Genomic DNA, 26,175 nt, shown 5'->3' with positions numbered 1-26,175 from the left:
TAAAAACAAAACATCTGTGACTCTATTGTAGTGGTCAGTTTAAACCCTTAATTGAGTTCAATCTCTTCCCTGAGTAGACAAGGAACTATAAATCTAGAGTTATTTAAGTGATATGTTTAAAATCTCTCACGTCCAAAACCACTTCTGGGACTTCCCTGGCAGTCCAGTGGTTAAGACTCTGTGCTCCCAATGCAGGGGGAGTAGGTTCGATCCCTGGTCGGGGAACTAAGATCCTGCATGCCACATGGCACGGCCAAAAAAACCACAAACAAACAAACTTCTAACTCCTTCATCTCCTGACTAGAGAAGGGAATCTCAAACTATCTGTGGAGAAAAACCACCTGAAAAACTTTTTTTCTATTTTAAATGTGTTGGCAACTCAGAATTTGCAGCATGAAAACTAGAAGAATCCCTTGAAAATGAAATATTAAAAATCACCTACAATGTGGAAGCCCCAATTAAAAAAAAATTATTAGAATCAATGCACATAAAATTACTCTTCAAATTGCTTTTGAAGAGTAATAAAATTACTCTTAATCACTGTACTTATCTCCTGAGTGTCCTAGAAGGTGTGTATAGGGACTGGGACTGGCCCATGGGCCATACTTTCAAGTAAAACTGAAATAGAGGACCTGGGTTTGAGCCATAGGTTAATTTAGAATTCCTATGCAGGCATTTGCTTATGCTCATCGAGGACAGCACACAATCAACCATGTCCTTTAAACAGTGATCACTGATTTTCATTTTTATCTAGAAGTGTCTATGACGATGCCACAGATGCCTTAGAAGGGATTTTGTGAGAACGTCAGCCACAGGCTTCTGTTTTTAAAATTGTTATAAATTGGCAACAGATATAAGGTAGGCTGTGATATATCCTGCCCCTTAGAAGTAATTACAGAAATCAGAGTGCAGAAATATGTAACTGGGGCTTTGTCCCCGTGTTCTCTTTTCTTCTTCTAGAAACAACTTCAGTTGGGCCAAAGGTTCTTGATTAATTATAGTGACAGAACAGAATAACTCAGAGAGATTTTCAAAAACACAAGGCAACATAATAACAGTTATTCTTATAATTGCAAACTGTGTTAGTCTTTGTTCTTACATTCAGAGCTAATTTGGGAAACTTCTTTATGGTTAACCAGCAATGAAATTATTAAAGTGAAGCAAAACATAACCCCCCATAATCCTTAAAAAGTTCCTCTTGACTTCAAATTAGTCATTTAAAATTTCAGTTTTTGTATCTTACTGAAATGTTGACTCTTGGAGAGGCTTGGATTTTTTTTAAAGTAATGAAATATTGGAAAAGAAAGAAAAGGGATTTAAATATTTGGCAGTTGCTTTATTTCTTCTGCTTGAACAAGAACATATTAACTTGGCTTCTTCTGAAGAGATGCTGTGGGAAAATGAAGTTTCTGATGCTTAGAGTAGTATTAAACTTCTTGTCTTTCAGAACCTGTGGGTTCTTCCATGGCACCTACACCTAGAAATGTCCTTCCTCCCAAATAAGTCATTTTCTTCCTTCTCACTAAGAAGTCAGGCCCTTAAAAAGATTGATTTTCAGGAGATCAGACTGACATTCAGATAGCACCCCTAGGAATTCCTTAATGCAGATGTAAAATATTATCTTAACATCTTAAGGAAGAGTAAGTACTTTAGACAATAGTTCAAAGACAGTGACGATAATATGTGCTGGTGTCCTACTGCAAATATTACAGTCACTCCTCTTAGAAAGCACAAATTTTGAAGCTGGGTCATATTGTAACTGGTGCTGCCTGCCTTTCCATCAGTGCCCAGCTGCTGGTGTGAAAAACCTTGAGGCTGCAGGTTCATGTCTTCTAGGTACTCAGTCAAACTCGTTTGGACAAAACTGCCAGTATATTCTGAAACCCACTCTTATCAGTGTATAATAATTTGAAATTAATCTTTTGCCCTAAGTGTGGTATCTGGTGTGCTATATCTCTCATAGGTTTTCTTTACCTGAATGTCTTATTATTTCAAACCCAACACACTGAACAAAACAAACAAACAAAGAAAACATTGTTCCCCTCCATACTTCCTACATTAGGACCTCCATCGACATCCCCCCTTATGCATCTAGTGAATATCCTACACACCCAGTTACCCAAGTCTTATTAATGGCCTTTCGCCCCACAGAAATGCAATGTGACACTGACTCCTGTTAATTCTATTTCCTTTATTTTTGCCATATATTCCATTTCTCCGTGTCTTTACTTGTAGCCTTTCCTATTTGTGTCTTTCCTGTATTACCATGAAAACATACCTACTGGACTCATTGACCTTGCAATCAGTTCTTATATCATTGCCAGATCAATCTTTCATCTTTCTAAAATTTAGATTCTAGTGTGACCATATAACCTATTGCAAAACCCTTCACTGTCACCTCCCACTATTGTTAACTTCAGGCTGAAATCAGATCCCCTTAGTAGACAGTGGGAGAATTTTCTTTCTAGGAACCCTGGTTTCTGCTTCTGCCTATAGTAGGGACTCATAACCATCCTCCATTTAACTAATTCACTGCATTAACCTAATCAATATCCCCATAGTCAAGGCAAAAGCTTTTGTCTTAGAGCCAAAGACTGGTGAATGAATACATTTACATAACTTAAGAAAAATTGAAACCTTGAATGTATGTTTCAGATACTTTTCCAAGTAACTATCCAATAGTCCTAACTGTCTTACATAAGAAGGCTTCCAATGTATATTTAGTTTGTCAAATTAACTCTATGCTCATCTCTTAGTACATATTGATTCCTTGGTTTAGAATATATCCCTTCCATGTGTCTGCCCTTCCCCTGTTCTCTACTCCTCATTCTTTGTAAGTGAGCTCAGTCATTCTCTTCCACCAGAGGGACCAGTCTTGTCCAGTTATATTGCCTCTTAATGTTTATAGAAGACAATTCTATAGATTCTTTTTTAAAATTAATTTTTATTGCAATTTAGTTGATTTACAATGTGTGTTACTTTCTGCTGTGCAGCAAAGTGAATCAGTTATACATGTGCATATACACACTCTTTTATTTTTATTTATTTATTTTTTTTTTTTGCGGTACGCGGGCCTCTCACTGTTGTGGCCTCTCCCATTGCGGAGCACAGGCTCCGGAGGCGCAGGCTCAGCGGCCATGGCTCACGGGCCCAGCCGCTCCGCGTCATGTGGGATCTTCCCAGACCAGGGCACGAACACGTGTCCCCTGCATCAGCAGGCGGATTCTCAACCACTGCGCCATCAGGGAAGACCTACACACTCTTTTAGATTCTATTCCCACATACGTCATTACAGAGTATTGAGTAGAGTTCCCTGTGCTATACAATAGGTTCTTATTAGTTATCTATTTTATATATAGTAATGTGTATATGTCAATCCCAATATCCCAATTTATCCTTCCCCTTTCTTTTCCCCTTGGTAACCGTAAATTTGTTTTCTACATCTGTGGCTCTGTTTCTGTTTTGTAAATAAGTTCATTTGTACCATGTTTTAGATTCTACATATAAGCGATATCATATATTTGTCTTTGTTTGACTTACTTCACTCAGTATGACAATCTCTGGGTCCATCCATATTGCTGCAAATGGCATTATTTCTTATTTGAGAAACATTTTAAGAGAAAACAAGTCTTTCTAAATGTGTATACAGAGTTTCTAGATTAATCCATTCTCCCTATGAAGTCAGTAACTGAGTGTCCAACAGAGTTTGGTAGCAGAGACAAGCCAGTCTTTAACACTCCTAAGTAGCAAAAGGATGTACTTACTCATCCTTAATGCGCTGATTCAGTCTTCCTAAGTGGAAACAATTAACTTGATCCTGGGCCAGGATTGTGAATTGTGAAGCTCTTTTTCACAAAAGAACTTAATAGTCATCTATCTCAACCTACTTGTACAGTATTACCAATGATCTGCTTTTCAGGCTGTGTCAAGGTGTCCTCAAGGATAACAAATTCCTCTATTTTAAAATAATTCTTGGTTGTAGCTGTTAAAGGTCCCATAAACCCTTTATTCCTTCTGGGAATTAAATATGAAACCATTACATTGAAATAATAGCTTATACTTATTTAGGTTTTACTGCTTATTGGGCACTAGTATAAGTGGTTTACACAAATTAACTTTGCTCAAGAGCAAAACTTAACAAGACATAAGCGAAAACAAAATAAAATAAAACTCAAACTCTAACTGTACTCTCTGTTTTCATTGTCTCCTTAAATCCTCTAAGTGGGTAATTTGTGACCCTTCCCTGGAAGGCATGTTGTCTAAGTCCTATACATATTTTTTTAATCACTCTTAGGAAATGCAAATCCTACAGTAACTTTTAGTCTCAGGAATAGTCTCAATTTAGTAATTGAAATGCTCATTCCTGTTTCATACTTGTCTTAGTCCACATGGGCTGCTATAACAAACTACCATAGTCTGGGAGGCTTATAAACAACAGAATTGTATTTATCACAGTTCTGGAAGATGGCAAGTCGAAGGTCATGGTGTCAGCAGATTCGTTGTCCAGTGAGAGCCTGCTTACCTGTACATAGATGGCTGTCTTTGCACTGTGTTCTCACATGGCAGAAGGGGCAAGAGAGTTCTCTGCAGTCTTTTTTATAAGGACCCTAATTCTATTCATGAGGGTGCTACCTTCATGACCTAATCACCTCTCAAAGGCTCTCACTTCTAAAATCATCTCATTGGGGATTAGATTTCAACGTATAAATTTTGGGACACAAGCATCTAATCTACAGCTGTAATCAAAACACCAAATTTCATTGAGAGTTAACCCACCCCTCTGTCAGCGTTAGTATGAGAAGTCCACATTGGTATAGATGGTAAGGCCAACCTCCCCTCTCTTTCCCACCTGATACTCCCTTCTTCTCTCTCCTCCTTCTCTCCTCCACTGCAGTTTCTTAGTCATATATCTGAGACTTTCTTTCCAGCCTGCAGTATAGTAAGTCTGGCATAGGAGAAGGAATTAGGATATTTCTCACTTGTGAGGCACAACTGTGAACTACAGTTGGTATTCTCTGAACAGGAAGAGCTTCTGGTCAGTCTCCTTTAAATGCATTTTCTGGTCATTTCTCCATCATGCACACATCTGGCCATGAGAATCATGAATCTCCATCCTCCATTTCTGCCTTGACCCTGTCGGAAGTAGCTTCCTGTTCTTTAGATTTCTTAGGGATAAGTGTTTGACAGTGTCTTCATGGAACCTTCCAAAACCCAGTAGCAGGTATCAAACATGCTGAATGGTTTCCATGAAGTCCCTCTCATTTTTCCCACTTCATCCTAGGCTTTCCAAAGAATACATGGTGGCCTAGCACCTTATCTTGACATTTATATATTAGCAAGGATCCATTTGACCTACCTGTGACCTAAGTCAATATAAAATTATAGTTACGAGTCAAAGATCATATGATATCGCTTATATGTGGAATCTCAAAAAATGGTACAGATGAACCTATAAACAAAACGGAAATAGAGTCACAGATGTAGAAAACGAACTTATGGTTACCAAGGGGGGAAGGCGGGGTGGGAGGATAAATTGGGAGATCGGAATTGACATATACACTGTATATAAAATAGATAACTAATAAGAACCTACTGTATAGCACAAGGAACTCTACTCAGTACTCTGTAATGACCTATATGGGAATAGAATCTAAAAAAGCGTGGATATATGTATATGCATAACTGATTCACTTTGCTGTACAGCTGAAGCTAACACAACATTGTAAATCAACTCTACTCCAACAAAAGTTAATTTAAAAAAAGAGAGTTCAAAGTTCACAGAGAACTGGATTTGAGTCTTTGTCCCATAATTTATGAGCTATGTGATCTTTGCAAGTTATTGAACCTCTCTGTCACTTTTTCTTTCCCAACGGTAAAATCAAATAATCAGTCATAGGACCTACTGTTTCGTAGCATTGATGAGAAGGGTAAATTATATAATTCAGGTCAAAAGCCATAGCACTCAATTTATTTTAGCTGTCAATAAAAATCACCACGCTAATTATTACTATCAGGCGCCCAGTCTCAGGAGTGTAGGCTGCACTCCTTAGTGGTTAGTATCATGTGAAGGCAGTTATTAAGCTTTCAGTTAGCTGGCAGTGTCAGGCAACTGGCACAGTTGCTATAGTGAAATGCAGGGAATACATGGAGAGATGTGAATCTGAATACCACACGTCCTGTTACACCTCTCCCCCAAGTATTCACATCTTCACTTTTTTTTCCCCTGACATGAAGAGGACATACAAGATGTTTCTTTCCTTAAGTCTTGCTTCCAAAATTAGTCAAAGAGAGACAAAAGTTGGTTTACCCAAAGAGTTAAAAAAATAAATATAGGTCCTTTCTATGCTTCTCTTTTTGTTTCTAGCAGCCCAATTTAAAGGTCTGGATTTCCAGATAATGCACCAAAGAAATTGTGTATTCTCTGTGATCTATGGTAATATTTTTTTTCTCAAGAAGTCTACATAGGTCTGTAAAGAGTATGTTCCTTCAAGAAGAATTCCTTTGACTCATTATTTGATAATATTCAGAAATTTAGCATTGACTGTGGAGTCAGATTCTCGTTACTTTATCTAAGTAAGGCCTGAGACTTGCTTTTGTATGAAACCTGTTATCTTATGTGATTTTTAGCTGTTGGTGCTGTGGAAAAGCCAGAGAGGTCTCTGAAGCATGTCACTTGAGATGTTATAAACTTTTTAGCACTGTGCAGTACAGGCATTCTACATGACATAGTTATGGAAAGAGAGTTCCTTTACATCTTTGTTCCCTGAAAGGTTTATTTTAATTAAAATACACCTTCTGAGCATAGTAAATCATGGGGGAATGTAGAGAGTCTGTCTGGCAATGTTTGGTAACTAGGACCCGTATTGGTAGCTATTATTGGTTACAAGTCCACTACTTGACACTTCCCAGATTATCTCATGTAATCTTCACCACAATCCTATGAGGAAAATAGTATTATCCCTTTTCTATAATAGAGGAAACCGAGAAATGTCCCACAGCTAGTTTGTGGCTGAGTTAGTATTTGAAGCCTACTAGGTCTGTTTAGACTGTCTTCCAAATCTGCAACTTCCTTGTTAGTTGTGTATTTGCTTCCTGTTGCTGTTGTAACAAATGTAGCTTAAACAACAAAACTTTATTGCCTTACAGTTCTGGAGGTCAGAAGACTGAAGTAGGTCTCATTCTGCTAAAAATCAGAGCCTCAATTCCTCCAGAAACCCTGCGGAGAGTCTGTTCCTTGTGGCTGCATGACTCCAATCTCTGCTTCCTTCTTCACATCACCTGTCAAATCTTCTACTGCTTTGCTCTTACAAGGACACTTGTCAATGGATTTAGAGTCCACTTGGATAATTCAGGATATGTTTGTCTCAAAATCATTAATAAGTTCCATTTTTTTGGCCACATTGAAGTAATATTCACAGGTTCCGTGGATTAGGATGTGGATGTATCTTCTGGGGGACACCATTCAACCTACTATCTTCAGCAATTCCATAACCGATTTACATATAGAGTGTTTTAAAATCCAACCCCATCTCTGTCTTGCCAATGTAATTAAGTTTTGGAATTCAAAGGGCAATTTTCTGCTGACATCCCTGGAAAGCCCCATCATTTCAGTGATAAGTCCTCTGTTAATGAGGTTGACCCAAATCTTGCCCAGTGTCAAGAGACTTCAGGCGCCTCATGAATGACTGCCCATTCCTCTAAGGACTTAATGTGGCACTGCCTAAATTTCTATCTTCTCTCTGGTGCATTCTGCTCTTTTTGATGTAGGAGCCTGCAAGGAATGTGAAGCAGTGTCCCTCCCCTATCCCAGCAAGTTTGCCAGGTTTTCAGTTCCGAGTTTTAAATGCTTTATTTCAGGAGCTTAACAAATCTTAGCGTAGAGCCAAATGTAGAAGTTGCCAGGCACTGGGACTGTGGCTTCCATCCAGTGTGCTGTTTTTTAAAAAGGCACTGGCTGTGAAAAATTGCAATGGTTTAATCCAGGGAGGAGAGAGGCTTGGGAAAGTTTTCCAAAAGGTGATGGAACAGGAGTTTTTAAGGTGCAAGTGTGAGCATGTGTCTGAGTGAATGTGTGTGTACATTTCACCAGCAAGTGCCAGAGGAGGTTGGATCTGTGCCTTTGCTAACATTTCAGGTTTCTAGGTCTTTACCCATAAATATTAAATCTGAATTTGGGGGAGTAGGTTCTAAGGCTCTGAGTATTTAGCAGTTTTACAAGATGTCACAGTAAAATTTGACACATACCACTCTGGGATGAAGAGAGCAAGGTCATGAGCTCTGAGGGAAAGTTCAAGATGTGGGAAGCAGAATAACTGATTTGTGGGCACCAAGTTCCCTCTTACTATGCTGTTTATTTTTGTATTGCATATATAGTTTTTGTATTGCATATATAGCTTTTGTATTGCATATATAGTTTTTGTATTGCATATATAGTTTTTGTATTGCATATATAGTTTTTGTATTGCATATATAGTTTTTGTTTTCTGAATATTATGATATTTTGACATCCTAAAAAACCTTTCTGGCTGGGGAGACACTGCCCCTCCTGGGGCTAGACAGTTCTTAGAGATAGCAAAGGGCTTCGCTGGAGCATGTCTGTTCAAAGAAAGGAATCTTAATCATCCCAGGGCCAGGTCCCAGACTACTAGACACTACACCTATAGCCCAAATCCTGCTGAAATTATTCAAACTAGACAATTCTAAACTCTTTACCCTGGACTGCTTTGCCTTTTCCTCAGAAACCCTGGTGAATGTCATGACCTAAGAACTACTCTCAACTCCTGTCTTCTGCCTCCTGACCACCCTGGTGCTTTCTTGTGTGGCCCCAAATGGCGGGCATGCCATGCTTCTTGACTCTAGGACCTGTAAGTATACTAAGCTTTGTTTCTTTCCTGAGCTCCTTCTGTGTCTTCTCTTGTGGCTGAACCTGACTGAGCATCACATAAAAGAATACAAAACAATTTTCAAGGCAGCAAACTTTTTCTTCTGTTTTTTCAAACTTGAATTATATTGGAAGATGATCAAGTGTAGACAACAAAACTTAAATACTGAATGGAGATTTCTGGCTCAGTGTGGCTAGTTTCTGATGTCATGAGAGTCAGAATCCTCTTGGAACTTTTCCTTCTGTGGCTTCCCTGGGCAGATACAACTACTTTTTCACTGGTCTGCATGTTTAGTCCTCCCCATTTTCAGATCCAATTTTATGCTGCCAAAAAACAAGGAGTGCTACTGGCATACTTGGCTTTAACATTGATATCGTGCCATGATGGGGGCCATAAACAAATTCACGCTCACCTGCCTGATCTTTGGCTTCCCTTAGCCTCAGATTCCTTCTTGTTCTTTGAACAGAGGTCCACTCACAGACCTGGGCTGCAGAGCTTCTTGCTGGTACATACCCGAATGTCATTGTACATTCATAAAGCCAACGGGCAAAATGCTAATTAAGCCACTCGGCTACTTACAAGCCATGTAACCACAGACAGGTTATCCAGCCCTTCCACCTTCATATCTAAAAGGGAGATTGTATAATGCCATGGTGAAGAATGGAAGAACTAGTGCATGTAAAGAGTTTATTATAAAGACTGGCTCACACAGGTGTTCAATAATTGTCAACTATTATTTTTGTTGTGGTCATTGTTATTCATTGGCCAGAGGTAGCTGAGGTGTAAGAGGGGAAGCTGAGTGGAAACATTTTATGAGTCCAACACCCATGCTCTTCAGCGAGGAGAAATAGGGCTACCCACCCCCCCACTGCAAACCAAATTCTGATTGTGGTAGTTGCCTGTCCGTGAGGCAAGGACATCATGAGAACAGATGTCTATTTGGTGTGCTGATGGATTCCTAAGTGCGTAATGTGGCAGGAAGCATAGCCTGTAGATGCTGTGGATTAACAGGAATCTCACATACCTGGCTTTAAATAACTACCATCATTTTAGTTTTCCTTCTTTACTTAGCTAACATTAAATATTTTGTCAAGTAAAGTGCTAGTGGTTATCATTTAATTCATGTCATCCATCTTCTTTACAGAAGAAGAAAAAAAGGCAGTGCTATTAAAATGCCTTTAACTAAAATGTTCTTCAAGTTTATGTTCCCTGAGACAGAAATGGTTGAAATCTTTCAAAGAAACATGTAATGAAAGAAAAAAAAAGATACATGAATGTGTTTATTACACTCCTATCCTAGGAGAACACTCCTATCCTAGGAGAACTATTGAAATCAGTTCTAAATTGAACATTGATTTTGCAGAGCTTCGAAAATTATTCTGGGGGAAAATCTACAGAATTTTCTCTCAGTAAAGAATGAGGGTGCACACTTTTTTAAAAATTCCATATTAAACAGCTTATTAATGTTTCATTGTAGCAAACTTTTTCCAAAGCAATTTAATCTATTCACGATATCTCATGGTGCAGAAATGTCTTTTCCTTTAGTAAAGAATGAAAGTTAACATCTAGCAACTGATGACTAGTCCCCAAAATTATCAGAAGGATAGAACAATAATCATCATTCTTTTCCTGCAAAACCATTTGGAGGAAAATGATAATGTGCTTAATGCCTCTAGAATTTCAAATAAATGAAAGTTTATAGTTTATTACTTCCACCTAAGAAATGCGTGCAATGAGCTGTAGAAGGATTTGAATCACTGTCTCCTGATGTTGAAGACTTTGCTTTTCATTGGTGGATGGGGGAAAAGACGGGCAAGGCCAGATATGGACCCACCTTTCCTTCTACACTGGAGCATGGCCTCCCCTCATTACCACTAGAAAACAAGAGCCTGCCATTTTGGTAGAAGCTTTGTCAAAGCTTGTCAATCCAGGATGGCTCAATAGACGAAATGTCATGTAGACCTGGCACAGGCAAAGGACACCTCTTTCTGAGCTAAGTCAATGAAACAAGTTTCCATATTTACCTTCTTTCTTAGAGGTCCTGCTCCAGCCTCAGTCTTAAGCTGCCCCTGTGAACCTGGGTCTCAGGGGTGGGGCTTTCTTAATATCTCTATCCTGTCCCCAGACTCCCACCAAACTGCCCTTGCTGTGTGGCAGGTCTTACGCTGGAGAAATTCTCCTGACCCCTTTTCGACTTTTATCATTGGTGCTGGATTCTGCTTCCAAGAGAGTTTCTTGGCCTCCCTCTTGGGTCGATCGATGCGCTTAGTTTCTACCCTCTCCAAAAGTACTGCATCTTTTTCTGGGCTTGGGAGTGGAAACATTTTCTGCCCCTCTCACACTGGCTCAAGGCTTTGGTTGGTAAGAGAGAAGGGTCTGGGGAAGTAGGCAGGGCTGTGTCCTGTCCTATAATGGCAGTTATCAGCCACCTAAGCTGAAGCAGGACTGTCTCTTTGTTATAGTTTGTAACTGCTTTATTAAACAAACTGCACATATGTAAAGTGTACAGTTTGATACATTTGACACGTGTATACACCTGTGAAACCATCATTACAATCAGGAGAGTGAACATACTCACCACCTCTAATATCCTTTTGTAAACTTTCTCTCCACCCTTCCCTGCCCTGCCCTTCTTTAGGCAACCAGAGATCTGCATTCTGCCAATATAGATTAGTTGGCATTTTCTAGAGTTTTTATATACAAAGAATCATATAATATGTACCCTTTAGGGGAGGTGAGTTTTGGCTCTTTTCACTCGGCACAATTATTTTGAGATTCATCCGTAGTGTGTGTATCAATACTTCACTCCTTTTTATTGCCTAGTGTTATACCATTGTATGGATATGCTGCAATCTGTATACCCATTCACCTACTGAATGGGTTGTTTCCAGTTTGGGGCCATTACAGTAAAGCTTCTGCTAGCATCCATGTGCATGGCCACATGCTTTCTTTTCTTTTGGGTTAATGCTTAGGCGTGAAATGGCTGAGTCATATGACAGGAATAGGTTAACCTTTTTAAAAAATCTCCGTAAATCAACTAGACTTCAATAAAACATACATAAATAAAATGTCAATATTCAAAAAACTTTTTAAATACACCCAAACTGGTTTCCAAAGAGGTTGTAGCAATTTACATTTCCACAGGTAGTGTATAGAATTCTGCTTCCTCCACCTCTGTGACCTGGGGTTAAGCAAAGATTTCTTAGGTACAATACCAGAAGTACAGTTCATAAAATAAATTATTGATGAATTGAACTGCATACAATTAAAACTTCTTCTCTTTGGAAAAACTGGTAAGAGAATGAAGTCTCAGACTGAAAAAATACTTGCAAAGCACATATTTGATATGATCCTATAGGCAGAATATTCTATAGATAGATATAGATAATATATGTATATGTCTATATATCCTCTCAAAACTCAATAATAAGAAATAAAACAATCATTTAAAAGATTTGAATAGTTATTTCTTCAGAGCTTCTAGGTGTTCCCGGAGGACAGTCTTATCTCCTGAAGCCCTCGGACTAAAATTGCTGAATATCAAACACAGAACCTCATCCTGCAATTGGATGAATTACAAGGTAAATTGAACTCCCAGCCTCACAGGATATCTACTTTTAAAGTGAGGTCATTGACTGGAAAAGAATAAGATGCCATAAGTTGGGAGGGGATACGTGGGAAGACTCTGATAAAGCTAGGGACATTGAGCCCCTAAATTCGTGAGACTTCTTTGCCAGTGGCAAAGTCTTCCCTGCACCCAGGAGAATTGGTTCCCCATCGCCAGCAAAAAAGTGTCTTCCCCACCCACAGTAGTATCCCCCTTCTCACCTATCTGAAGAGATTAACCCTGCATTGCCTGAGGAAACCATAATGACCTCCCCTGAGGCTGTTGCCAGGTAAGAGGTGCTGAGTCTTCTCAGGACCCACTGCCACCTTCCCTCTCTGCTTCTAGGCCTATAACTTGACGCAAGTCTAGCAGACTCCTAAAGGTGAGCTACAAAGTATGCTACACTTCAAAAGAAGAGTATTCTACACTTCAAAAGAAGAGTATTCTAATTTATACAAGCAAAAGTCAGGGAAACATGTGTGGTAATGGATATTGAGGGAGTGAGATTTAAACCAACAAGGACCCTGTTGGGCTCCTGGACGTGGAGGCCTTTCTGTCCCCTGTTTCTTCTTTGTAGGGAATAGACTCCAGCCTCTATGATCTTCCTTGAGTTCCAAAGGGCAAACTGCTAATCAAGGGAGGAGCAGCCAAGACACAATAGTGCAGCCCTCGAGCAGGGTCCTGGTTCCACCGCAAGGGATACACATAATATCTTTGAGCGCTTTACAGAACTAAAATCCCCAACAAATAAAAGATGTTAGCATTCTTCATTCCACATTGAAGGAACCAGAGAAGCTCTTCAAGAGACCACCTGAGCCCAGACTAAAGAGTGCAGGCACTGCACACACCCTAATCCTTACCAGCAACTCCACTGCCCTTGAACCATTGGTATAAAACTCCTCACCAAATCCTCTCAGGTTGGGACACACAGTTTTTCAGGGCACAGGTTCACTGTGTCCCCCTTAGTCTGACAAAGCAATAAAGCTATTATTTTCTACTTCACCCAAAACTCGTCTCTGTGATTCAATTCATCACCAGGGCACAGAGGCTGAGTTTTTGGCATCAGGATGATGGTAGAAAAAAACATAATGTTGAATTGGTCAGAATTTATTGATATGGGCTCACTAAGCAGAGAGTCTCCATTTAATGTTGCAGCTGGGTGAGTTGGAAGGGGCTCTAATAGTTTGGTTGGTTGGCTAAAAATTGACTTAAAAATTGATCCATTGTGAGCAAATTGGAAATGCCTGACCTGCCTTGGTTTAGTGTAGAGGAAGGGTTTCAAAGGCTTAGGGAGACTGGTGTTAGAGTAGACTTGTCATTTGAGACCTAATCACTCACATGGGAAAATCCAGAAGATATATCTTTCATCAATACTTTGAGAAATAAATTTGTGAGGGGAACCCCAGCATTCTTGAAGAGATCTATGATTGCTCTTCTCTGTAGACCAGACCTTACTGAGGGAATTCCAGACACTCAATTGGAAGATCTAAATGTGATGGGAGTAATTGATCCCTAGGATGGCAGGCAGCACTCAACAGCCAAAAGCAGAGTGGCTGTAGTTACTTTAAAGGGCAACAGAGTTAAAGCAGAAATTGCAATAGTCTGACTCACACAGACCTATTGTGTTAGCTAGTTAATCATGGTGTTCCTAAATGTGAAATAGATAGGAAACCTCCTAAATTCTTACTTGATCTGTATTTTTAAAGAGTTCTGGATCAAGTGAATAAAAGTCTAACTCAAATTATAAAAACAGAGAGTCCTGACCCCTCAGTCAATTCCCAGATGTGAGTCAGTATAGATCCAAAACCCCTTCAATGAAGGGAAGGCCAGATCCCCTCCAGAAAGGACCCAATACACTACTGAAAATGTATAATGTTGATCTCTCTTCCAGTCTTTCTACAGGAGAAAACTATAGTCTTTTCCCAGAGTAATCGTGTACTGGAGAAAAGGAAATAGTCAAATCTTTCAGGGACTACTGGACACTGTTCCTTAACTGAAACTGATTCCAGGACCCCAAAATGTCACTGTGATGCACCAGTCAGTGTAAGGGCTTAAGGAGGTCAGGCGATCAATGGAGGTTTCATTCAGGTCCATCTCCTGGGGTGTCCAGTGGGGCCCCAAACTCATCTGTGGTTATTTCTCCAGTTCCAGAATGCAGAATTGGAATAGGCAGCATACAGAATCCTCCATACTATTTCCCTGATGTGTGGAGTGAGGGCTATTTCAGTGAGAAAGATCAAATACAAGCCATCAGAATTGCCTCTACCTAGAAAAATAGTCAATCAAAAGCAACCCTGTATCCCTGGAGGGATACAGATGGCAGAGATTAGTGTCATCATCAAGCACCCAAATTTTACTTTCTAAAAATGTCTTTAAATGATACTTTTGTAAAATACAGTAAGTATTTATTACTGAGAAGTCTTAATGAATACATTTTTGTGGGGAAAAACATCTTTATTGATAAATAGGTTACAGTGAAATAAATAGAGTGCTAATTTTTAGGGGAATAAAAGTAGAATCTCAGTCTCTCTCCAATCCGCCTCTAGCTCTCGGCTCCTGCCTTCTTACTGGCCACTTTGGATGATAAGGACTTGGCGGGAATGCCAGGCTTTCTTGAGCCTTTAAGGGCCTCTGCCTTCCTGGCTAGTGGTACAGGATCCATCTTGGACCCACTGCCCTTGGGAGGAAAAGGGGCCTTGGCTTTAGGCCCCTCTCTGGCCCCCTGGGCAGCAACCTCTTTAGGGACCTTGTTCCCCATCTTCTTTTTGGCTGGGAAAGCACAAAAGACAAGAAACTACAGGGTCTTTTAAAAAATTATTAAATAAAATGGATCCCAAATCACTCCATTATAAATGTTTCTAAATCTGTCACGTATTGTGATTATCTCAGTGCATCCTGGTAACAACAGTTTGCAGACAGGTGCTTAGCACAGACAGGCCCTTGACAGGACACTTTGATGTCACTGCTGAAGGCCACTGCCTGCCTTTCGCATTGGCAAATACCTAGAGGAGAGGCCGATGGGGATTCAGGGCTCACCTGCACGCATTTCCCTCACTCTGGTCTTGTGCCCGAAGTGCTGACGACACTCCTTGCTCTCCAATCTTTCCCAGCAGCAGGTTTATGTGTTTGCTTTTGTTTTTCAACACAGCTTTTAATTTTTCCAGGGGGAGTAAGAGTTGAATACCACCTATGCCATTTTAATTCAAGGGAAAAGACCTATTAGGTTGTTTTTAATATTTGTTTTTCTATTTCCCTTCACTCACTGCACCTTCTTGAGGACAGTAATCAAGCTTGCTTTACTTTAAGGTCGATAAATCACTCCCTGCAGCTTGATTTTGTGAATAAATGTTTATTGGAAAACAGTCACTCATACCTGGACTGTGATTTATGACTGATTTCATTCTACAATGGCAGAAGCTGAATGAGCTGCATGGCCTAAAATATTTACCAGCTGCCTCTCGACCAAAAACCTTTGCAGACCTCTGTTCTATTTCATCCATATTTTCCTGTAACTCCTGGAATTTTCAGACATTCACGCAGTCATGAATCAAACATTCATTAAAAGCTGCCTAGGTACTAGGTACTGAGCAATATTCCCGAGATCCAAAGATAAAAGATACAATCTTTTTTATATGTAGTATGTAATGTACTATGCACAATAATTTCTGTTGACTGAGTGTTAAAAGACAGTTCGCAGTGTAGCATTTATTATTTTGGGTTGGAATTGTCGTTAATCTATTATCTGAGGTCTTGGTGTTATTATTATGATTTTATTTCTGATATTCTCAGACAGAGAGGAGGTCTAGAACATTCAGTTTGCTCATATGGTCATTCCAAGTCATGTCCACCACTTCCTCTTATCATCATAATGAGCCTTTATTTTTTTTTTATTTATTTTTTTTTTTGTGGTATATGGGCCTTCCTCTGTTGTGGCTTCTCCTGTTGCGGAGCACAGGCTCCGGACGCGCAGGCTCAGCGGCCACGGCCCACGGGCCCAGCCGCTCCGCGGCATGTGGGATCCTCCCAGACCGGGGCGCGAACCCGGCTCCCCTGCATCGGCAGGTGGACGCGCAACCACTGCGCCACCAGGGAAGCCCGATGAGCCTTTATTTAAATATATATTTATATGTTTTCACTGAAACAAATACAAATATTTCAAAGGCTGCACATTTTTTTGTTAAATATCATAAAAATATATACATGCTTTCATATCTGTCTGATTGGTGTTAACAGAATCCATTTTTTACTTCCAACGTTCAGACTTGAGTTTCTCATCTTACTAATAAACATTCAAATAGCCATTGTGATGAGGTAGAACCTTTCCCTACTAAAATTGCTTTCATTTGCATGATACATTTCTTCATTTCATAAACTGTTTTAAACTGAGGGTATATTATTATCCAAACGATTGAGTCTTAATTTTTTTGAATCATTTAGTTTCTTTACACTCTTTAAAGTACTCTGGAATGCTCTGGAATCTAAACCTGTCTGTAGTCATATCACAAAATAATAATCACTCCCAGATGCACGAAGGGACCAACCTGACATCACATAAACTAAAAGCAGACACATAGGTCTCTTGCTTCCTCTGGAAGTATTTTATTCTCTATCACTGTCAACAGGGCTGTCACCTAACAAATACACATAATGGGAGATTCATGAATCACTGTAGCATGAAAAAGTATTTTTGTAGCAGCAGAAATGCAATTAATTGAAGTTTCAGTAATATCCTGGAAGGAAAACAAACAAAACAAAAAAACCTGAGGTGACATTTCTCAGGCAAGCCTACATATGTATGCAATTCTCCAACTTTTCTATCTCATGCTTAAAATACTTCCCAGAATCCTTAAGAATTTGATCTAAGAGTCTTGCTCTTGATTGCCTCTAGACATCTGAATGTTTATTCTTCCTGTCTATAAAGGTAGCACTTTAACTCTTACTGATATGAAATTAATAATACTTAATTTCAATGTATTAAATTTTCTAACAGCAGCATGGGAATTACCTAGAAGCTTGGTAGAAATACAGATTCTCAGGCTCTGGCCTGGACCTACTGAATTGGAGTCTGCTCATTTAACAAGATCTGCAGTCACTTGCTAGGCACATTAAAGTTGGCAAAACCTTGGTTAAGATTTTGAATCTGATGGAGCTTGAAATAATTTCCATCAATGTTGGGGAGAATTTCTAAGATTCTGTCTCTCTGTGGAGCAGGATAAATGGCTTTGGCAGTGGAGCTAAAGAGCAGGGCAGAGGGTGGGCAGTTGAGGATTGGTGGGAGGAAAAGAGCATGGCTTGGGTTAGCCAAGGGGCTCTTTACTTTCTCCGGCAAGGGTCCTCTGATTGAAGAAAATGTCCCCTATTAAGAGAATGCAGGAGATGCGTGCTTATTTCTATGCTGCTCCTTATTGCTCTTTGCAATTTTTGGAGCACTGGCAATTCCAGAAATCTTCCCCAAGCTCCAGGGCACTTCAATCCTAGCCATATAAATGTGGTTATGTATTTACAGGTTTTACCTCCCCTTCTGGGTGGACATATTGCCTGAAGGTAGGACCCATGTTTTTTTCAAATCTCCACATGGCCAAGGATAATAATGTGCACATAGTAGGCCCTAATTAACATATGTCAAAAGGCAGAAAAGAGAAATTTTGGAAAGCTAGAAGACTGAAAGACAGAAAGGAAAGAAGGGAGGAAGGAAAGCTCTCACATGTAAGATTAAAACTGGTAAATTTGATCCAGATCGAGAATTGTACAAAAATGTCAATATAACTGATAAAATGTCAATAAAGAATACTTAAAGCTACGATTTGTTGAGCATTTGCAGTCTGTGCTAGCACTATGTTTTTATATATATATTATGCCATTTATTCTCTGCACTAATCCTCTGAGGTGGGTATCAGCATGAAAGTCATTTCAAGAGACTGTTAAAGACAGATCCCAGGGCACCACATCCAGACCTTCGTATGTGTTCAGTAAATGTTGAATGTGAACCAGGAATCTGCATTTTAGCAAACATCCAAAGTTATTCTAATGCACCATACTTTGATGGCTCACCTAGACTTTCAACTTCTATTTACATAATATAAGAACCATTAACATTTCTGGCAGCCACATCACAGTTTTCTCATGTTAATTTTGCTGTCAGTCAGAACACAAGTTCTTTCTACACTAATTACTTTCAAGACAGATACTGTCTCCCTCCAGTTTCATATTCGTACACTTCAAACTGAGGGCTGTAATGAATAATTATATATTCATTACTGATCAATTTTATGTGGTTAATCTAGTCCAGTCTGTTGAGAACTTTTTGGATATTTAGTCTTTCATGAATTATCATCTCATTTCAAGCTTAGATCATCCACACATATGATAAAGGTGTCTCCTATTTGTAAGTTGATAATAAACTTCCTAACAGACAAGGACAAAGGACAGAATGCTGTGATCTCAGTAGAGGTTTCCTTCAAGGTAGATGATCACCTGTTCATTGAGAATCTTCAGTTACGATTACTCCATCAACTACGAATTCACCTATGTCAGCTTCTCTCCAGTCTTTATTTCTCTAGTAGGTTAGGAAAAATGGCACTTATTATTAAATGTCTTGCCTTGCTGACCAAGTTACAATATTTCTATTTCCTTCTCCTTTTTACTAGGAAAATTACAAGAAAGGAGGAAACCTACAGAAATTACAGAAAAGGAGGTTTGTCTTGGATTTCATTTAATAAACATTTTTGAATATCTATCTATGTCTGAGCACTGTCTAGTATTTAATGAACACACACGCTAGTGTTGAGGGGTTCTTTCCTTCTCTCCTAAGTGGTCACAAACCATCCATTTAGTAACACCCTCTAGAATTGGATAAGGCAGTGCAGCTAAAAGGAAACATCGTGCTTCCTCTCCAGAGTGGTTTTCAGTTGGTTCTCCATGAAGTTTTAGGTTCTCCAAGGAGGTGCCATTTTTTTTTTTCATAGAAAAATTGACAGGAGGAATTCTTGTGGAGACATAGATTATGTAGTTTAGACACATTCCTTTTGATCCAAATTAACACCGGGATCAAATTTGAAGGGACTTTGAATATAAGCCATGTTTGTCTGGTGACAGTCTTTATTTTATTCAACTATTGTTTAATTATTTTAGAGCTATTTATCCTTTATAAACTTAGCCAATATCATCTCTACCCATGAGGCTGTCGGTTTCTTAAGGAAAGAAATCATATTTTATTCTTCTTTTAACAGTCTAGTATAGCTGTTTGCTCAATGTTAGAAAACATTATTCAAGGAGTAATGACTTTTGGCAGACATCTGAGAGGTTAGAAGTTCAGAGACCCAACAAAAGTTAAGGAAATTACAAGGAAAATTGTGTTGGAGTGCAAGTAAATGATGGAACTCATAATTTTGCCAAGGGTGGACCTTGGGCTCACTCTACCCTTGTAGAAATTGGGGCATGTTAGGTCATCCAGATTGCCTGGTTTTCAGCTTTTCACTGGCAGTGTAGAAGCAATCAACTATAATACACAAATTGGAATTGATCCAAAGGTGGAATTAATTGCTTGCTCAATTATATACCAGGTACTTTTCATGTATTGTGTCATATTTAATGCTCAAAGATGGCATGAAATGATTATTATCATTGGTTCTATTCTACAAATGAAGAAAAGAGACAGTGGAGAGATAACTGGCCCAAAGTCAACAGTGGAGCAAGGAAATTCCAGGCAGTCTGATTGGAAGATCCCTCACTCTCAAGTTCTCAATCTGTGCTCCTCTGCACCTAATATATGAGTATTTAATACAAACAATCTTTAATGCACTATCACAGTGAGTTTATATTTTGGTCAGTGTAACTGCTTATCCTTTGACTCAGCCTGCTTTAGGCTCCTGTGTGCTCTCTGTGTAGAGAATGGAAAAGTGCGTTTTTCTGGGGTGTTGGGATCATTTCACTGTTCAGAAGACCAAGTTGGCGGCAGTAAAAAAAAAATTACACTTACAAAGAGAAAGATTATGTTTCAAATAAAAATATAATCATACTGGTTAATGTAATGCAATAGGAAATATATATATATATATATACATACATATACATATATATGTATATAATTGATTGTCATTTACAATAAATTAGACCTGCAAAGTCATTATCCTAGTGATAGGTACACAAAAAGATAAATACCTCAAGGTAGCTTTGATGAAAATTACAACAAAATTTATACCCAAATGGGTAAGTTTACAACTATATCTTTCAAAATTACTTTTAGTACTTTTAGTACAATGTGTCAGAAACATGCAAAAACATTTCTTATATTGATCTAAATAGTCTAAGAAATAAAAAACCCCAACACAGTAAGGTTAAAAGTAATCCAATTCAACATTTACTATTTGATGGTTTAATATTGAAAATTCTAATATAGGAGCTTTAATGGTAAAAAAAATTAACGGGCCAGGAGTTCATCATAGAAAAAATCTGTGGTAATTATTCTCCATTTCAGAACTCTTAAAGCTCTCTCAGCCTAAAGTGGACAATTATTTCAAAGATATTGCATTACTATTTGCTACTGGTGAAGCATGCATCAACAACATAATTTACACACCCAATTGAATATGCATTATGTACTCACACAACATAGCATCTGAAAATTAATTTAACTCAAAATGTTGTAGCAAAAATCTCTCTAAATATGTATGCTAAATATGAATAAACATTTTAGTAAAATCAACTTTGAGAAGTCTAAACCTGCATCTTTATACCTAGACAAAAAAATAGCTTTCTACTTTACCAAATCAGTCTTTTTACAGAAAAAGAAGGGAAAGCGCTTTGGTTTAGTCTGATGGATTTATCATACAGTTAGCTCTTTAGAGGTTAATGGCTTTTAGTTTTTAGTTTGGAATGTCTACATCGAAGAAGTTAATTGGCTCATTACATAAATATCACTTTTCCTTGAGGAAGCACTATAGTTTTTGACTGCTCTCAGACCCATGATATTAGTAGAGTATATTTTCTTGAGAGTCTGTCAAGTGTAAAATTCTCGTCGTTGTAATAAGAAGTTGAAGAATAATATATTCGGTTGTATCTTTTTATTTGAATTCTAGGTTATATCTAATTAAATAAGGCATTAATTTTTAAAATCTCTTAGTTATCATTTAATGGTTTTGTTTTAATTTTAACAAAGTAATTTTTTGATTAACATTTACTTTTTATATACTTTATATTTGTATAAAATATATTTATATTTTATTATATTTTATTTATATTATGTTTTAATGTAGCACACTTTTAAATATAAAGTATGCCCATATTGATAAGTAATATATAAAGAAAATACAGAGTCCCATTATGATTATATACAGATATTATCATTATGGTGATAAACATAGTTAAAATATTGCTACTCAATACAGAGAACACCAAATATGTGAGCTAATATAGGATCATGTACTGTCTGGTTTTCCTATACGGTGCATTGGAAAGTCTGTACTGAGCAAGTCTTATAGGTACAGAATTGGACGAAGAGTGAAATATAAGACAAAACATTAACCCTAACTATGGCAAAAATAAGATAACTTTTAAAATAGCATTTCGAGATTATAAAGAGATTTCCATATATTACTTCATTTCATTTTTACTGTGATTTTAAAAGTAGATAGGTAAGATAACATTATTTGCATTTTTAGACAAGATGTTTGTGTAGAAGGAGGTTAAATGGCTTTTCCAAAGTTATAGAGCTAAGAGATGACAATGCTGGGGCTTGAACATAGTGCTCTTAATTCCAGATGGAGATACATTTCCTTCGTTTTAGTTATCTTAACCCACATTGTATTAGATATGGATTGTAAAATTGAAGCACACCATGTACTTTTGCTGTGAGGATGTTTAATGATGTGGCACAAGAAGTGGTTCATATTTCTACTTAATGGGGCATTACATTTTCATTTTAAGTTCCAAGCATGAAGGAGCTCTTTCTAACAAAAGTAAAAAGCTCACCCAATCACAAAAGGATACAAAGAAACTTCTAACCTCATAAATAAAATGTAGCAGCTCTTCCTTCTTTCCTTCCTTCCTACCTTCATTCCTTCCTTCCTTCCTTTCTTCCTTCCCTTCCCTTCTTACTTCCTCGAAACATTATGTACTTCTGTTGGGGATATAAAATAGTGCAGTCTTTTTGGAGAACAGTGTGGTAGTTTCTGAAATATAAACATATATTTACCATATAAGCCAAAAATTCCGCTTCTAGATTTATGCCAAAGAGAAATGAAAACGTAACTCCATACAAAAACTTGTACACAAACATTAATAGCATTATTCATTGTATCCAAAAAGTGGAAATAACCCAAATATCCATGAACTGATGGATGAATAAATAAAATCTGACGTATCCATACAATAGCATATTATTCAGCCATGAAAAGGAACAAAGTACTGATACATGCTGCAACATGGATGAATCATGAAATAGTATGGTAAGTAAAAGGAACCAGACACAAAGAACTGCATATTGCATGATTCCATTTATATGAAATGTCCAGAAAATGCAAATTTATAGAGCCAGAAGATAGATTGATGGTTGCCTGAGGCTGAGAGAGGGAGTATGGATATGGAGAGATTAGAACATGACAGCTAAGAGGTCCAGGTTTCTTATTAGGGTGATGAAATGTTCTAGATTGTGGTTATGGATGCATAACCTCATAAATACATTAAAAGCTATTGAATTGTACACTCTAAATGGATAAATTGTGTGGCATGTTAATTATACTCAATCAAACTGTTAAAAAAAACATGAAGAACTCCTTGTAAAATTAACCATATAGGACAAAAAGAAGGAAGGGAAGGAGGGAGGAAGGAAGGAAGGAAGAAAAGAAGGAAGGGAGGAATCCACACAGGATTTAGTATATGTAGCTTGGGTGGAGCAGACAGGGGAATGGGAAAGAAGACCACTTGGTGAGATAATGTTAGTTTCCTGTCTGGTGGTGGATTCAAGGGTGCTTTTTACACTATTAAAACGAACAAAAATAGTTTTTAAAGATAGCTCTTTTCAATGAACAGTGATGATTTGGGGCCACAAACCAAAGATTATGATGAATCCAATTCTGTTAACCTGAGGTCCAAAAAATAAAATTCATGATTTGAGAGAAAGAAAAGATAGTAGAAGGAGGAAAGCCTTTGAAAAGACATACGATGGAGAGAGACCTTCAAGATGGCGGAGGAGTAAGATGTGGAGATCACCTTCCTTGCCACAGATACATCAGAAATACATCTATATGTGGAACAACTCCTACAGAACACCCACTGAACACTGGCAGAAGACCTCAGACTTCCCAAAAGGCAAGAAACTTCCCACGTACCTGGGTAGAGCAAAAGACAAAACAGAGACAATAGAGATGGGACCTGCCCCTCTGGGAGGGAGCTGTGAAGGAGGAAAAGTTTCCACACACTAGGAAGTCCCTTCACTGGCAGAGACTGTGGGTGATGGGGGGACAGCATCAGAGCCACGGAGGAGAGCGCAGCAATAGGGGTGCAGAGGGCAGCGGAGAGATTGCCGCACAAAGGATCTGTGCCAACCAGCACTCACCAGCCTGAGAGGCTTGTCTGCTTACCCACCGGGGTGGGTAGGGGCTGGGAGCTGAGGCTCCGGCTTTGGAGGTCAGATCCCAGGGAGAGGACTGGGGTTGGCTGCGTGAACACAGCCTGAAGGGGGCTAGTGCACCACAGCTAGCCAGGAGGGAGTCCGGGAAAAAGTCTGGAACTTCCTAAGAGGCAAGAGACAATTGTTTTGGGGGGCACGAGGAGAAGGGATTCAGAGCACCACCTAAATGAGCTCCAGAGATGGGCACGAGCTGCAGCTATCAGTGCGGACACCAGAGATAGGCATGAGATGCTAAGGCTGTTGCTGCCACAACCAAGAAGCCTGTGTGCAAGCACAGGTCACTCTCCACACCTCCCCTCCCAGGAGGCTGTGCAGACCACCACTGCCAGGGTCCCATGATCCAGGGACAACTTCCCCAGGAGAACACAGTGCCTCAGGCTGCTGCAATGTCATGGTGGCCTCTGCTGCCACAGGCTTACCCCGCATTCCATACCCCTCCTTCCCCCTGGCCTGAGTGAGCTAGAGGTCCCTAATCAGCTGCTACTGTAACCCCATCCTGTCTGAGCAAAGAACAGACGCCCTCAGGTGACCTACATGCAGAGGTGGGACCAAATCCAAAGCTGAAACCCAGAAGCTGTGCGAAAAAGAAAAGAAAGGGAAATTTCTCCCAGCAGCCTCAGGAGCAGCAAATTAAATCTCCACAATCAATTTGATGTACCCTGCATCTGTGGAACGCCTGAATAAACAACAAATCATCCCAAAATTGAGGCAGTGGACTTTGGGAGCAATTGAAGACTTGGGGTTTGCTTTCTGCATCTAATTTGTTTCTGGTTTTATGTTTATCTTAGTTTAATATTTAGAGTTTATTTTCCTTGGTAGATTTGTTTATTGATTTGGTTGCTCTCTTCCTTTTTTTTTTAAAAAATATATATACATATATTTTTTTTCCTTTTCTTTAGAGTTTATTTTCCTTGGTAGATTTGTTTATTGATTTGGTTGCTCTCTTCCTTTTTTTTTAAAAAATATATATACATATATTTTTTTTCCTTTTCCTCATTTTGTGTGTATGCTTCTTTTTGTGTGATTTTGTCTGTATAGCTTTGCTTTTACCATTTGTCTTAGGGTTCTGTCTGTCCGTTTTTATTTATTTATTAATTTTTGTATAGTTTTTAGTGCTTGTTATCATTGGTGGGTTCGTTTCCTGGTATGGTTGCTCTCATCTTTCTTTCTTTCTTATTTTCTATTACTTTTTAATTTTTTAAATAATTAAAATTTTTTTTTTACTTTAATAACTTTATTTTATTTTCCCTTTTCTTCTGAACAGTGTGGTTGACAGGGTCTTGTTGCTCTGGCCGGGTGTGAGACCTGTGCCTCTGAGGTGGGAGAGCTGAGTTCAGGACATTCGTCCTCCACAGACCTCCCAGCTCCATTTAATATCAAACAGGGAAAACTCTCCCAGAGATCTCCATCTCAAAGCTAAGACCCAGCTCCACTCAACGACCAGCGAGCTACAGTGTTGGACACCATATGCCAAACAACTAGCAAGACAGGAAAACAACCCACTTATTCGCAGAGAGGCTGCTCTAAATCATATTAAGTTTACAGACACCCCAAAACACACCACTGGACGTGGTGCTGCCCACCAGAAAGACAAGATCCAGCCTCATCCATCAGAACACAGGCAAAAGTCCCCTCCACCAGGAACCCTACACAACCCACTGAACCCACCTTAGCCACTGGGGGCAGACACCAAAAACAACAGGAACTACGAACCTGATGCCTGTGAAAAGGAGATCCCAAACACAGTTAGTTAAGCAAAATGAAAAGACAGAGAAACACACAGCAGATGAAGGAGCAAGGTAAGAACCCACCAGACCAAACAACTGAAGATGAAATAGGCAGTCTACTTGAAAAAGAATTCAGAGTAATGATAGTAAAGATGATACAAAATCTTGCAAATAGAATGGAGAAAATATAAGAAACGTTTAACAAGGAACTGAAAGAAATAAAGATCAAACAAACAACGATGAACAACAACAAAAAAATGAAATTAAATATTCTCTAGAAGGAATCAATAGCAGAATAACTGAGGCAGAAGAACGGATAAGTGACCTGGA

The 26,175-nt window shown here is 38.8% G+C and overlaps 1 long non-coding RNA gene across 1 annotated transcript in view; it reads left to right on the top strand.

Moving 5' to 3' along the window:
• LOC102977398 (uncharacterized) overlaps positions 1–25,459 on the top strand; it is a 164,616-nt gene extending 139,157 nt beyond the window's left edge. The window contains exon 5 of the long non-coding RNA XR_447337.3: positions 25,383–25,459. This is a non-coding gene — a long non-coding RNA (uncharacterized lncRNA). The remainder of the gene's footprint in view (positions 1–25,382) is intronic.
• Positions 25,460–26,175: the final 716 nt, after the last annotated feature.

Source organism: Physeter macrocephalus, chromosome 2, assembly GCF_002837175.3.
Source record: "Physeter macrocephalus isolate SW-GA chromosome 2, ASM283717v5, whole genome shotgun sequence".
Lineage (NCBI taxonomy): Eukaryota > Metazoa > Chordata > Mammalia > Artiodactyla > Physeteridae > Physeter > Physeter macrocephalus.
Note: the sequence above shows the minus strand (reverse complement) of the source record. Positions and strands in the feature narration are given on the sequence as shown.